This window comes from Rana temporaria, chromosome 11 (assembly GCF_905171775.1).
Source record: "Rana temporaria chromosome 11, aRanTem1.1, whole genome shotgun sequence".
NCBI classification, from domain to species: domain Eukaryota; kingdom Metazoa; phylum Chordata; class Amphibia; order Anura; family Ranidae; genus Rana; species Rana temporaria.
In genome coordinates, this window is record NC_053499.1 from 6,103,505 (window position 1) to 6,117,103 (window position 13,599).

Consider the following 13,599-nt stretch of genomic DNA (forward strand, 5'->3'; position numbering starts at 1 on the left):
CCCACAAATGGAGCTTTCTTTTGGTGGTATTTGATCACCTCTGCGGTTTTTATTTTTTGCGCTATAAACCAAAATAGAGTGACAATTTTGAAAAAAATGTAATATTTTTTACTTTTTGCTATAATAAATTTCCCCCAAAAATAAATAAAAAAAACATTTTTTTTTCCCTCAGTTTAGGCCGATACGTATTCTTCTACCTATATCTGCCGGCCATCTGCGACTGCTCCACAGAGAGGCAAAACGGGCATCTGCCAATGTAAACAAACAATGCAGATCCCCATTCTGACAGGGAAGTAAACAGAGATCTTCTGTTTTCTAGTAATCGGGAACAGTGATCTCTGTATTCTTCCTGTCAGTCCATCCCCCACACAGTAATAACTTGTAGGGAACACATGCGACCGTTTTTCATGACGAGAAAATGCCATTTTTTTTAATTGGTCGTGAAAAACGGTCGTGTGTTGGCTCCAGAGCATTTTTCACGATGAGAAAAATGGGCATTTAAGAAATTTAGAACTTGCTTTATTTTTTCTTCACATCGTGAAAAACTGGCGTGTGTACGCTTTAACGAGGGGGGGGGGGGGGGACGCGCATTCTCAGAAGCAAATTATGAGATGGGGAAATTGGCATAAACTGCCCAAAGGGTGGCACCATTCGAATGGAACTTCCCCTTTATAGTGCCGTCGTACATGTTGTACATCACCGCGCTTTGCTCGAGCATTTTTTTTTCACGATCGTGTGTGGGCAAGGCAGGCTTGAGAGGAATCGCGTCGAGAGAAACTTTTTTTTGTTTTTCAATGACATGAATAACGGTCATGTGTACGCGGCATAAATGCCTTGATCGCCCCTGATGTCAACCCGAGTCGCTGACGCCAGTGTCGGGAGTTCTTATTGCAGGCGGCGCTGATGCCAGTGTCGGGGGGGCTTCTTATTGCAGTCGGGGGGGGGGGGGGGGTTCTTATTGCAGTCGGGGGGGGGGGGGGTTCTTATTGCAGTCGACGCTGACGCCAGTGTCGGGGGTTCTTATTGCAGTCGAGGGTTCTTATTGCAGGCGGCGCTGATGCCAGTGTCGGGGGGGGGGGGGGGGGGTTCTTATTGCAGTCGAGGGTTCTTATTGCAGTCGGCACTGACGCCAGTGATGACTTCAAGTTTTGCAGTATGTTGCAAAAAATGCAGGAGTTTTCATAGAGTTATAGTCGGATCGCGTTTTTGCACAGCTGATGGGACTTTTCCACCTTAGATGTGAATATTTCCATCATATGATTTTTTTTTTTTTTTTTTTTTTGGCTTGTCGCATTTTGTTTAGTGGCCTTTTACAGTAAATTGTATACCAGTTGCCACTGACTGGTCATTGGTTTGAGGATGGGAAAGATGAATAAAATAAAGTGAATAGGCTTCATTATTTATTATACAAGATTTATATAGCGCCAACTAGTGGTGCAACAGACCATCGTTGATCCGTGATCCGAACAGGTCACCCCCATTCGGATTGGCATACACTGTGATCCGCGGATTGCCGCCGCGGCCATAACATTAGGAAAGGCCGCGGCTTCAGCCTAGCTCCAGAGCCGCAGCCATCTTGATACACCCGGCGGCGGCCCTCCTCTCTGTTTACACCCACAGAGGAGGAGCAGCCCGCACTCGTGGGACACACACACCGCTGGGAGTCATACTGATGGGGGGTGTCTGTACTACTGCGCGGGTTACTGTCTGTACTACAGGGGTGCCTGTGTACTGAGAGGGGGGGGGGTGTCTGAGAGGGGGGGTGTACTGCTGGGGAGGGTCTGCACCGAGGGGGGTGTCTGCACCTAGGGAGGGGGGGTCTTTACCGAGGGGGTACTATAGTTGGTGGGGGGTGATACCATTTTTTTTTTTTGCACTGGGTGACACCAACCCTAGTCGGAAAATGATCCGAACCGTGAGTTTTTTTATCTGTTGCACCCCTAGCGCCAACAGTTTACACAGTGCTTTACAATGTAGAGGGGGGGGGGGGCGGCACAGCACAATTACAGTACAGTTCAATACAGAAGGTACAGGAGGGCCTTTCTCGTAGAGCTTACATTCTAAGGGAGGGGGTGGTGGTACAAAAGGTAATGGCTGCAGAGAATGATTTGATGGGGTTGGCTCCGCTCTCTGTAATGTGTAACTTATACAGTAAATTCCTGCTTCCTGAACTGTGATCAATACCGCTTTCCAAGAATATCCGTGCCAGCCACAGCTTTTTTATGGGTTTGGTGTCGCATAAAACCACCGGGTTTGCATTTCTCTGTTTATCCCCCTTTCTTCTTTCTTCTTTTTTCTTCTTTTTTTTTTTTTCTTTGTTAAAATGACCCCTACACCAAAGTAATTCAAAACAAAATATATTGTGCAGATATGCAAAACTATATATATTAATGGTAAGAGTTGAGTCATATTGAGCATTATGTGATTCATTGCACTTCCCCCCTTTTTTTTTTTTTTTTGGCCTGAATTCGGACCTGAAACGGACCAAAAGACGCACAGGGCGTCCTGTGCCATTTCCACCGAAGCCGCTGCGGAGATGTGTGAAATGGCTCCATAGAGAGCCGGACACAATCTCCTGCTATGCGAATTGATATGTGGGAAAACCCACATCTAATTCACAAAAGTGTGAACCCGGCCATAAAGTAATTGTAAAGTCTCGTTTTTTTATTTTTATAGTAGTAAAAAAAAAATTCTACTTGCCTACACTGTTGCAGTGGTTTTGCACACAGCCCACATCCTCCTCTTCTCGGGTCCCTCTTTGACTCTCCTGGCCCCTCCCTGTCGAGTGTCCCCACAACGAGCAGCTTGCTAGGGGGGCAGCCAAGCCGAGCTGCAGCTCTGTGTGTTCATTCAAACATGGAGCTGCGGTTCGGCCCTGCCACCTCTCTCTCCTGATTGGCTCCCGCTGCTGTCAAAGTCAGCTAACCAATCAGCCAATCAGGAGGGAGAGTCCTGGACAGCCAAGACACTTGTGGACATTGCTGGACAGAGATGGGGCTCCGGTCACTATTAGGGGGGCTACTGCACACAGATGCCTTTTTATCTTAATGCATAGAATGCATTAAGATAAAATAAGCGTTTGACTTTACAACTCATTCAGGCCTGGTTCACACTGGTGCGAATTCTGTTGAGTTGCACAGAATCGCATGACAAGGGATATTGCACAATTTCAAACCCGCGTTCAGTGTGAACAAGGGCTAAATGTCTTCTTGAGGGGAAAAAAGGACAATGTGCAGCAGCTGGGTAATCCGTGGTCTCTTGACATTGCTGGCCTGTGACATTTAATTTATGGCCCTTTTGTATTGGCCGATTTACTGACTTTTTTTTCTTTTTTACTCTTTATGGCTCTTGAGCAAAAGAATAGAAATGCAAAAGTCTATCCAAAGCTCTTTACAATTAGACCTTTACTGCCGTCTCGGTCTAGAGAGATTTGTATTCTCTCCTGTTGTGGTGACTGGAGCCACCCGGGAAACGGGAGGCAATGGCCCAGATTCACAGAGAGCAGGGCGCATATTACGCCGCCATAGAGCACACACTGTACGCTACGCCAACGCAGAGAGGCAAGCATTGCATTCAGCAAGCCAGTGCTCCCAACGCTGCGCCAGCGTGGCGTGGGTTTCGAAGGCGCACGTCGGCGTAGGTGGAAGTGGGCGTCAACCCATGCAAATGATGGGCCGAGTGCCAGACAGATACGTATCACAAACTGGGCATGTGCCGTGACGTGGATGCACCCCTATGCGCCTGCTCGCAACCACGCCGGCAGAACTGCCTAAGCTACGCCGTATCACTGCGTACGTCGTGAACATAACGTACACCCAGCCAGACACACGTCGAAAGCACAAAACGCAGACTTGTGTTCCCTGGTGCAGACCTGAGCATGTCTGTTGCTGGGTTGCACCTCCTTTATGGGGAATAACTTTACGCCGGACGTACAACTTGCGCGCATCTCGAGTAGCAATGCGCCGGGCACACGCACGCACGTTTGTGAATCGCCGTATTTCCCTCATTTTCATGTTTGACTGGCTAATCAATGAGAGCGGCACCATGTGCGCCCAGCCTACGCCGGCATAAGCAAGGTACGTCGGCGGGGTGTAGCCTGTTTTTAGGCGCATATTAGTTTGTGGGTCTGGCGCACAGATACGCCGGCGCACATTTGCACGTACGTCGGCGTAACTAGTTATACGTCGGCGTAAGTGCTTTGTGAATCTGGGCCAATGTGCTCAGTGGAGACACAAGCGGCAATAAAATAAATAAAATTGATCTAAAGCCAGGTACACACGGGCCGATGAACTCGTTTTTGTGGCACCCATTGGCCAGCGGGGAAGCCAATCAGCCACCTGCGACTGTTCCCTGCATTGACAGTTTGTGGATCTGCCTATGTAAACAAGGCAGATCTCTGTTCTGACAGCGGTGATCACACAGAATCCTGTCTTTTCTGCTATGCAGGAAAACGGATCTGTGCGTTTCCCCAGTCCCACCGTCCCACCATACAGTTAGAAAACACAAACGGGGAATGCCTTTTAACCCCTTGATCGCCCTGATGTTAACCTTTTTCTTACAAGTGTTGTTAGTATAATGTTGGTGTATAATTTTAGCACTGATTACTGTAATAATGTCTCTGGTTCCCAAAAAGTGTCAAAAATGTTGGGTGTCTGCTCTGTCCGCCGCAATGTCGCAGTCTCGCTAAAAATCACTGATCCCTGCCATTACTATTCCATAAATCCCCTATTTTGTAGACGCTGTAAGTTTGCGCAACCCAATCAATATTCACTTATTGCAAATTATTATAAAAAATAATTTTTTACCAAAAATATGTAGCAGAATACATATTGGCCTAAACTGATGCATTGTGTTTTTTTTCCCCCCCTTTTTATTAATTATTATTTTACATTTTATTAATTTGATCTTTTTTTTTTTTTTTTTTTTTTAAATTGTCGCTTTTTTTTCATCTGCAAAAGGCCATTTTCAGCCGATATGTTTTGGCAGCCAAAGTTTCGGTGCATCTCTACATGTGAGTATGCACTGCTGTGTCAAACATTTCAGAGCCTGCCTTCTGAGAGAAGGAGTTTCTGGAGGCGGAGTCAGCACAGCAATCACAGCTTGCAGGCAGCAAGGTACCATGGGATATGTAGTCCTTTTTGTAATGGAGGAGAAGCTGCAAAAGCATACAGAGGGGAATCGGGAGGTTGTGGAAAGATGGCCAGCAGACAAGGCAGCAGGCGATTTCATTAAAAAAAAAAGATTATATTGGATTGTCAAATATAACTAATGATTGTATTGTTATTACAGTGCTGATGTAATTTATAAGCATATGCTGTGACCAGAGATCTTTACATTGTTTGAGATGATCTGTGAAAGAAATGGGAAAGTGTATGACCACAAACTAGCATGTTTGGCGAAAACGCAGGAAGTAAGGTATTATGTGAGTAATACGCCAGAACAAAAAGCTGGGAAATGGCAATCATGATGAATGGGCATCCAGTGGTGATTTGTGAATGGTGCCGCTGTGTTCATCACCCCCTGATTATGAAGTCATTACAATCTATGCTGCTCGGGGTCTAATGATGTGCTGTCAGATTACATAGAATAGATACTTCAGGACACTTAACGACTTTAAGTCCATCCTATAGCGGTTTTACTGCTACATGGCGGCTGTGTGTGTGTAAAGCAGTTATGCTCATAAGTTTACACACCCCGGCGGAATTTATGATTTCTTGGCCATTTTTCAGAGAATATGAATGATAACACAAAAACTTTTCTCTCACTAATGGTTAGTGTTTGACTGAAGCCATTTATTATCAATCAACTGTGTTTACTCTTTTCTAAATCATAATCACAACAGAAACTACCCAAATGACCCAATGAAAAATGTTCTAACATTACACTCACTTCCGACATTGACAGTATGCTGATCTTCTTTTTTTTTTGCCGTACATACCATTGTATCGTTATTTTCCCCACCCGCTTCCGGGTAGTGACTGCTGCGGGAGTGGGCGTTCCTATGCACAGGCTAAGTGATTGACGTATGACAAAAGCTTCCCCCCCCCCGGCGCATACGGCCGCGTCACGAGTTGGCGAAAGAAGCCGAACGTCGGTGCGCAGGCTCTGTATAGAGCCGACTCGCAGTCCGGCTTCTTTCGGCAACTCGTGACGTGGCTGTATGCCCAGGGGGAAGCTTTTGTCATACGTCAATCACTTAGCCTGTGCATAGGAAAGCCGGGGGGGGAATATAACGATACAACGGTATCCTTGGAACAATCTGAACCGTGAGTTTTTTGATCCATTTCACCCCTAGTATTTAATAACATACTGCATTCATCTTGCCATCAATTAAAAAAAAATAAAAAATCCTGTGCCGTTTTTAGTAGCTCACACATCCCCAAAACATCAGCGATCCATCTCCATGTTTCACAGTAGGTATGGTGGACCTTTCTGCTTGTTGCCTCCTCTCCAAATTTAGTGTTTATGGTTGTGGCCAAAAAGCTCAGTTTTGGTCTCGTCACTCCAAATGACTTTGTGGCAGAAGGTTTGAGACTTGTCTCTGTGCCGTTTGGCGTAATGCAGTGGTTCTCAACTCCGGGACCCACTAACAGGTCACGTTTTCAAAATAACTGAAACGTTTTCAAAATAACTGAAATTAACCGAAACGTTTTCCTCAAGGTAATATTGAAAATCTGGCCTGTAAGTGGGTCCCGAAGAAAACCGGAGTTGAGAACCACTGGCTTAATGTAAGTGGGATACTTCTGGCGACTCGGCCATGCAGCCCATCTTTCTTCAAGTGTCTCCTTATTGTGCATCTGAAACAGCCACACCACATGTTTTCAGAGAGTCCTGTATTTCACCTGAAGTTATTTGTGGGTTTTTCTTTGCATCCCGAACAATTGTCCTGGCCGCTGTGGCTGAAATTTTAGTCTACCTGACCGTGGTTTGGTTTCATCAGAACCCCTCATTTTCCACTTCTTGATTAGAGTCAATATCTTGGATATCTTCTTATATTCTTTTCCGGTTTTATACAGTTCAACTACCTTTTCCCGCAGATCCTTTGACAATTCTTTTGCTTTCCCCATGACTCTGAATCCAGAAACGTCAGTGCAGCACTGGATGAAAGATTCAAGGGTCTGTCAGGAGTCCAGAAACTCATTGACCTTTTTATACACACACTAATTACAAACAAACGGATCACAGGTGAGGATGGTAAAACCCTTTGTGTCAACTTGTGTGCATGTTATCAGGCCAAAATCACCAGGGTATGTAAATTTATTAGGGTCATCTGGGTAGTTTCTGTTGTGATTATGATTTAAAAAGAGTAAACACAGTTGATTGATAATACAGTGGAACCTTGGATTGCGATCATAATCCGTTCCAGGAGAATGCTTGTAATCTAAAGCGAGTTTCCCCATAGACGTGAATAGAAACAAAGATAATTCGTTCCACATGGACTTCTATTGTATGCAGTACCGCTTGTGTCAAAAATAGGTAAAAAAAAATGCGCAACCAAAAAAAGAAAAAAAGAAAAAACGAGCAAAGTGTCCTGTTATAAAACGGAGGCAGTGTACAAATAAGTGTAACAATTAAATATACCAATTAAGTGCTCCCATAAAAATACAAGTGGAATTATGCAAAGAAAGTGTCCACTGCAAGTGATATTGATTGATATTGATTAGATGTAATCACAAGATAAATTCATCCAACAATGTTATCCATAGGATTTTCAGCCGTTGAGATATATTCAGACAGGGATGCCGCTTGCCAGATTCGGTGGACCTCTATTACGGAGGTCTTATGGGCTCATCAAAACCAGGGGTCACTCAGAGGGATCCTCCTTAGCTAGGCTCTGGTGTACTGGTGTGTCTGTCTTCCTTCAGGATTCCTGGGGCTGTGCTGGATCCTATTCCAAGCAATCTCAGCTTCCAAAAGGGTGGCGTGGTGTGCGGATATGTTAAGAGGAAGAGCAAAAAAAAAAAATGTATTTTGTGTGTGTTTTTTTTATTGATTTTATATATATATATATATTTTATAAAAAAAATTCTCTCCTATTATACAATTTTTATTTTTAATGGTCTTTTTTTGTTTTTTATAGTGCAAAAAAATAAAGACCACAGAGGTGATCAAATACCACTGGGGGGGGAAAAAAAGACATACATTTTATTTGGGTACAGCTTTGCATGACTGAGAAGTAATGCGGTTCCGTATCACAAAAAAATGGCCTGGTTATTGGGGGGGGGGGGGGTTAACTCTTCCGGAGGTCAAGTGGTTCAACTCCAATTTGCGGCTTTTAGGAAATCGTTGCGTTGTGGTCATCTACTATTCATTCTGATTTGGTTTATGCGCCATTTACATAGAGAATGCTTGGTTCTTGGAGAGTAGACGAGTCCATGGCGCTGTGTGTTATGTGATAAGCCCATTAGAGGATTACAGCCTGCGGCAAGTTTAGTAATGAAAATAATTGCATTTACAATGACGGCTGGACTCTATATGATAATAAATGGCTTGTTGAGCAATTTGTTGTGCGTAAGTAAGTGCAATTTTATGATTATTTTGCCTTTTACATTGCAGTCCTGCGAATGTAATATTGTTAAAATATGTCGGTGCTGATTGATGTACATTGCAAGCAGATTCTCATTTCTAGTCGGCCCGTCCGCTGCTTTGTTGCCGTTTTGGTTTATTTTGCATGTCCATATTGCTTGCTGACCTGTGTGTGTGTGTGTGTGTGTGTGTGTGTGTGTGTTTTTTGTTACGTAACGTACTGTTTGAAAAGTCATTCTATAGGATGAGTGTACACACTGGTCAATACCTCTGAGTCACAGACACTCCGGTGTCCGGCTCATTTCCGTTGCATTGTGCGGCGGTACGGTTTGTGAAGTAATCGGTGGCTTTACCACAAAGGCTAATGGAGCCGGTTGTGCAAGTACCAAGCCACATCTGAGCCCTGCTCTTTGTGTGCACATGAAAGAATATATGCCTTTTCTAATACAAAATACAGTCATATTGCTGCTCACATCTCGTTGAGTCACACTTAAAGCGGGAGTTCACCCGGAATTTTTTTTTTTTTAACCTTCGATTGATGCTCATTTTGTCTAGGGGAATCGGGTAGTTTTTTTGAAAATCGAAGCAGTACTTACCGTTTTAGAGATACATCTTCTCCGCCGCTTCCGGGTATGGGTCTTCGGGACTGGGCGTTCCTATTTGATTGACAGTCTTCCGAGAGGCTTCCGACGGTCGCATACATCGCGTCACGAGTAGCCGAAAGAAGCCGAATGTCGGTGCGGCTCTATATACGGCGCCTGCGCACCGACGTTCGGCTACTTTTGGAAAATCGTGACGCGATGTATGCGACCGTCGGAAGCCTGTCGGAAGACTGTCAATCAAATAGGAACGCCCAGTCCCGCAGCCCATACCCGGAAGCGGCGGAGAAGATCGCTCTCTAAAACGGTAAGTACTGCTTAGATTTAAAAAAAAAAAACACCCAATTCCCCTAGACAAAACGAGCCTCAATCTAATGTTAAAAATTAACTTTTTGGGTGAACCTCCACTTTAAAGTGTAGTTCCACCCAAAAATGGAACTTTCACTTTTTGGAATCCTACCCCTGCTCCGGTGTGACATTTGGCACCTTTCAGGGGGGAGGAGGGAGCAGATACCTGTGTAATTACAGGTATTTTCTCCCACTTCCTGGCATAGATCAGGTCATTGTAGTGATCAGTGACCTACGCCACGTCTGGCGCCTAGTCTGTCCCCCCCCCCTCCCGCAACCCCCCCGCTGGTCCCAGAAGATAGCAGGGACCAGCGAGGACACACAGCGTTACTCGCGCAGTAGGGAACCAGGAAGTGAAGGCTTCACTTCCTGATTCCCTTACCAAGGATGACGGAAGCAGCACCTGAGAGCCAACGAACGGATTGACTGCCGGCGTCGCGGGTGCCCTGGACAGGTAGATGTCCATATGTCCTGCAGTATTTGTAGCTGCTGACTTTTAATATTTTTTTTTGGTGGAACACTGCTTTAAAGCGGAGGTTCACCTGAAAATGTTTTTTTTTTTTTTTTAAAGCCAGCAGCTACAAATACTGCAGCTTCTGACTTTTAAAAAATGGACACTTGCCTGTCCAGGTCGCCTGCGATGTCGGCAGCCAAAGCTGAGCTACCGCTCGGTTCTCGGCTTCCCCGGTGAGGGAATCGGGAAGTGAAGCGCTGCAGCTTCGCTGCCCGGTTCCCTACTGTGCATGCACGAGTCACGCTGCGCCGTTCCCACTGGTCCCAGCTGTGTCCTGGGAGTCTTGTTTCCCAGAACACAACGGTGGGGGATTGTCGGTGACACGGAGGGGCGGGAGTCTACATCAGGAAGTTGTGCAAATACCTGTTTTATACACGTATCTGCACCCCCTCCCCCCCTGAAAGTTGTCAAATGTGACACGGGAGGGGGGGGAGGTTTCCGAAAAGCGGAGGTTCACTTTAAAGTGATACTAAAGTCTTGTGGGTTATATTTGGTTAAAAATAACAATGCTTGCTATGTGGGCACCCGAGCCCACCCACAGCTCCGTGTGTCCATTCAGACACGGAGCCCTGGCCCGCCTCTCCTCTCCGGCTCACTGACTATGACAGCAGCTGGAGCCAATGGTGCTTCACTGCTGTCTCGGCCAATATGAAGGGAGAGTCCCGAGCAACAGAGTCGCGGTCGGCGAGTGGTTAATATCTCCATTGCTCCGTCCCCAAGAATATGCCTGCTTGGGTTGGTGGAGAAACTTCTACCCAGGGTGGCTGAGAGGATCATGTTGGGTCTCTTACTGTTCTATGCCAGAAAATCCATCATCCTATGCTGGAAGCGATGGGCCTCCCCCTTCTATTGTGGACCAAGTGGTTGGCTTCACCCTCTACTGCTGCAGCCAATTTTAGCTTTCTCTCCTATTACTTGACGGGCTCCCCTGAGGATACAAGTGGTCAGTCCTTTACAGCAGTGGTCATCAACTCCTGTCCTCAGGGCCCACTAACAGGCCAGGTTTGCAAGATAACTTAAATACATCACAGGTGATCTCATTTGCTGCACAGTGATTGCAGTATTCTAGTCTGCTTCTCCCCAAGGTAATACATAAAACCTGGCCTGTTAGTGGGCCCTGAGGACAGGGCTGATGACCACTGCTTTACAGCATAATGATTCATGTGGGTTGTTTCAGTACCGGTGTAGCCTGGGAGCATGAGCCATACCAACTAATTGATGATGGTCACCTATGGTATCTGTAGAATGTCTGGCATCCCTCTGTAACACATTACCTCCCTGTGGCCCTTGTGTGGGACCTTTCTTTGGTGCTGATGTGCTAATGTACGTTATGTTGTTTTTTGTGTTTATTACAATAAAAATAAGATTAAAAAAAAAGTTATTCTAAAGGAAATAATTTTTTAAAGAAAATAACACACTTATTATACTTACCTGCTTTGTAATGGTTTTGCACAGAGAAGCTCCCGATACTCCCCTTCTTTTTGGGTCCCCAGCCGGTGGTCTTGGCTCCTCGCCTGGCCTCCTGCTATGGGGGCACTCACACAGCATGCGGATTGGCCCCATCCCTGCTCTCTCCTCATTGGCTCACAGGGAAAAAAGTTTTTTTTTTTAAATGTTTGTTTAGAGCAGGGATCCTCAAACTATGGCCCTCCAGCTGTTGTAGAACTACACATCCCATGTGGCATTGTAACACACTGACATTCACAGACATGACTAGGCATGATGGGAATTGTAGTTCCTGAACAACTGGAGGGCCGTAGTTTGAAGACCCAGGGTTTAGAGCTATACACAAATGTTTGGCTTTCATTTCTATTTTAAATGGGTTGTTTTACAAGGTGGTCGTTGACAATCACTTTAAAGGGAATTTTTTTTATACTAAGTTATACTTGCCTCCACTGCAGCTCGTTTTGCACAGTGTGGCCCCGATCCACGTCTTCAGGGGTCCCTCGGCGGCTGTCTCTGGTCCTCCCGGCAAGAACTCCACACATTCATGCGAGCGAGCTTGCATGGTGTGGAGTCCTTGCGGGCGCGCTCCCGTGATACAGCCGACGGCCATAGCCGCCGACTGTATCACTTGGCCCTGCCCCCCGGTGCACCACGTCATTGGTTGTGATTGACAGCAGCACGAGCCAATGGCTGCACTGCTTCAATCGACCAATGAGTGAGCCGTGAAGCCGGCCAAGATGACAGAGCAATCACGGCGCGGGACTTTCGAGGGGTCAGGTAAGTAAACGGGGGGGGGGGGGGGGGCTGGGGAGGCCGGTATTGTCAAAGTTTTTAAGGTGAAAAACTTTTGTCTTTTACAGCCCCTTTTAAGGTAAATAAAATCTTAAACCTGGGAAGTTGACATTGGGGGCTATCAAAGGGTTAACTGTGTGCCTAGCTAGTATTTTAGTGTACCGTGGGGGGGGGTGCTTTTTTTTTTAGGGGAAGACACAGGATCCATGCCTTCCCTCCTGTCAGAACGGCGATCTGCCATGTTTACATAAGCAGACCGCGCGTTCTGTCTCTCTGCAGGATGATCTGCAAATTGCCGGTGGTGATCGAGTCTGCAGTAACCGCCATTAGGCTCCTGCTATGTGTAATCACAGCGGTGGCACCCATGCACACCCCCTACCTGGAAATGTCCGATCACGTGTGTGTGTGTATATACGTGATCCGGCGCAGAGGTGCCGCCCTGAAGTAGTAAAATTGCTATAGGGTGTACCTTAAAGTGGAGCTCTACCCAAAAGGGGCCAGCTCTGCTTGTCTGCCCTCCCCCCTCTGGTGCCACATTTAGCACCTTGTGTGGGGGGGGGGGGGACGGGTTCCTGATTTTGACAGGTATCTGCTCCTACTTCCTGCTGAGTTTGCCGAAAGTTCGTTCCTCGCCGCAGCCGACCCAATGAGAAAGAGCAGCATTATTCGCGCATGCGAAGTAGGAAATTGGCGGTGAAGGCTTTACTGCTGGTTTCCCTTACCCAAGATGGCGGCGCAAGCACCCGAGAGCCAATTCAAGAATCCGCTTGGGGGAGGACACCGCGGGATCCCTGAACACAGAAGTGCCCTAATGCTACTATTTGTAGCTGCTGACTTAAATTTTTTTAGTGGGGGGGGGGAAGGGGGCTGGAACTCTGCTTTAAGTGGTTAAAGTTTTACTTTTCTGCCTTCTGCTCTCAAAACTGTTGGGCAGAAGCGGTTTTGACAGGTACCCCCCCCCCCCCCCAAGACAGATCTCATTTTGGACCCAGCTATGTAATCACTGGGTCTCTGCACTTCTATGTGCAGTGTAGGTATGGCTGGTGGAAGGGGCCAGCACCTCACCTCAGTACTTAATTGCCCTCCAGCCTGGCTGGCTGTTGAGTGGAGTTATGCTAATATTGAAATTTGGCAATGGGTGTCCCTAGGCAGGCTGTATTTACATGCAGACCCCCCCCCCCCCCCCGCACGTGTGATGCTGAGTCTCCATAATTAAAATAACTTAAATCCAATGAATGAAAGGGGCGGGCCAGGGGCAATCAGGCTGTGGAAGAAATGGCTAGATGATCCCCACGACTAAGCTCGGAGGGGCGGAGTGAAACCCATTGGGGGGTGTGGCTTGGCTGGAGTCCAGGCTGAGGTTGCCACTTACTC

The 13,599-nt window shown here is 46.6% G+C and overlaps 1 protein-coding gene across 2 annotated transcripts in view; it reads left to right on the forward strand.

Annotated features, from left to right (window-relative positions):
- BTBD10 (BTB domain containing 10) overlaps positions 1-13,599 on the forward strand; it is a 73,594-nt gene that overhangs the window by 19,280 nt on the left and 40,715 nt on the right. The window lies entirely within an intron of this gene.